Genomic DNA, 2,636 nt, shown 5'->3' on the forward strand with positions numbered 1-2,636 from the left:
CGCAAACAAGGAGCACCTCCCCCACTGACCCACCCCGCCTTGTCCCTTAGCTACCGGGGCATAATCACGTCAGCGGTTTCAGGCTGTAAGCCTCTGAGGTGGTTGGTTTGTAGGATGAACTCATGAAAGCTCCCCTAATTTCCGTTTTTTAACTATAAACAAGTGTAATATCATTTGTGTCACCATGACATTGTAAATATAAAATAAAATAATCAATTGGAAAATGCTGTAAAACAAATTAAAATGTATTGAAAACTTCATATGAGAGTTAACCTATTGAAGTAATACACTTTTCAGAAGAAAATAATACATATATTTTTAGTGCATATTATGTTTTTGACATTGTGCTAGACAATGTAAGAGGTACAGAAGAACTATAAAAAACTGGCCCTGTTCTCAAAAAGCTTGTAGTATGGTGGGGTAGAAGAAAATTACTAATGTAAATTGCAGCTGCTGACCAACACATATAAATTTTTCTTTACTAAAAATATTAAAACTGTATGATACATTATCTCTGGGCAGTGAATGGAAAAAAAGAAGGAAACTAATATTGGACTAAGTGATTTCACATGTGATGTCTTATTTAATCCTCTCAAGTAGTCTTTAAATTAAGGACTATTCTCCCACTCCCTATAAATGAGGTAACTGAAACTAAATGGCTAAATGGCTTGTCCATGGCAACATAAATGTAAGAACAGGAGCTAAAACGCTAATATCAAATTCTAAATCTCTTGCTGTTTTTACCATATTGAGAAAGCCTGGTTACAAATGTTCCAGAACTTCCTCCTTCTAGACAAATGGTAAGGCTATACTTTCCTGCCCACTTGAAGTCCGGCATGAGCCACATGACTTGCTCCTGCCAGGGAAATGTGGGTGAATGTAATATGCATCACTTCTGAGCAGAAGCTTCAAGAGCCAACGCACACAACCCTGTTCTCGTCTTCTGCCACAAGGTAGAGCAATGTTCAATAGAGCAGTTGTTCAATCACCTTGGTCCCTGGAATGAGGACAATGTGGAGCATAGGCCCTATCCAGCCTTCAATGGACATGCAGACTGAGAAACAAATATGACTACTTTAAGCACTAAGTTTTGAGGCTGTTCATTTCGGCCCCTTAACCTAACCAATCCTGACTCATTGGTACTGAAAATAAGGTGTTGTTCTCATTAAATTCCTAAAGTATGCAACTTTTGCTTTAAGGACCAGTGAGCAAGTGATGAGGAAACTTACTGGAGACCAGAAGTCTGGGACAATATGTTATTATTTTTTTCTATAATAACTTGAAAGTCAGATAATATGTTTGATGATCTTACAGCTCTAAAACTTGGAAAATAGAATATTAGTAGCCTGTATTGGTTACACATTTAAATGAATTTGAGAAGGTATTACAAGAGATGACCATAGCAAAGAACTAACCAGTTTTTAATCAGGAATGGAAGGTGAATGAAAGACTCTAGAAATTTGGAGTCTTATGGGCTTGGAAGAGGCAACTGCATAGAAAATCTTTTGAAAATAAAGACCAATTAGGCCTTATTTTTGTGGCAAAAATCAAATCAAGGTATGGAAGTCATATTAATTGTTAAAACCTCAAATGGATTAATGTATTGCCCAGCAAATCCTTTCACTTAGGAAAAAAAATGGCTTAGGATTTAGCACTTCACCAAAGCTTAATGGCTTAAGGTACTCACAGTTGAAAAAGAAGTAAGTCTTGAAAGAAAGAATGACACAGGCCTCTATTGACACATGGAGCTGACAAGGATAAAACAGATGAGAAGATAACTAAATTTTGAAAACAAGATCATGGATTAAGAAAATTGTCACTGAAAAGGGGCTTCTGGATTCTTCTTAATCTTCTGTAGGAAATGAGCAAGTTGTATAATCTGCTCAGCAATCCAAAATCCTCTTCAGATGTGGTCAAGGAGGTTAATGAAAAAGAAAGAGCTCCCAGAGGGTGCAGCCATGACCACTGAGAATGTGAAATGGTGAGTCCTTCCCAGGAAACAAAAGTGGGACCCAAGTAAGGAAATGCCACATCCCTCTGAACAGTTGTGTAGAATTTCTCCAGACTAACAATTTTTCTGGTTAAACAACTAACTAACTAAATAAACAAATAAACAAATAAATAAATAGGCCCCTAGGATACTTATCCTTTATTTTAGATCATTTCTATCTCCCACACATCCCAGAAGGCTTATTGTTGGGGAGACATCAGACTTTCTGTGAGTCTGTAACCTGGTCAGTTTCTGCAGCTTTCACATGTCCTCTGCTACTTGTCTTGAGTATCAAAGAATTCTGCACCTTGGGTTTCAGTGTTCTCATTTTTTAGTGGAAGAGTCCTTTCTAGGTGATTTTTAAAGACACTTTTAATTTTTTTAGTTGTAATTCTATTCTCTGCCTATAGTGGGCAGTTCTTAAACTCTATCCAGGATTCAGGCAATGAAAGGCTTACACTGATGAGGGACATTAGACACAGGATAGATTCTTATATATTGAGGGTGACGATTTCGACCTGGGAAATTTTACATGTACATTCCTATTGAAAATATTTAGCTACACAACCACAAGACGCACAGAACAAATGCCTGACACAGAAAACAGAAAAACAGAGAAAAGTAACCTCAGTTTCCAAAGAATGCA

The sequence above is a fragment of the Pteronotus mesoamericanus genome, unplaced genomic scaffold (assembly GCF_021234165.1).
Source record: "Pteronotus mesoamericanus isolate MK-2021 breed Mesoamerican mustached bat unplaced genomic scaffold, CSHL_Meso_final scaffold_21, whole genome shotgun sequence".
NCBI classification, from domain to species: Eukaryota; Metazoa; Chordata; class Mammalia; order Chiroptera; family Mormoopidae; genus Pteronotus; species Pteronotus mesoamericanus.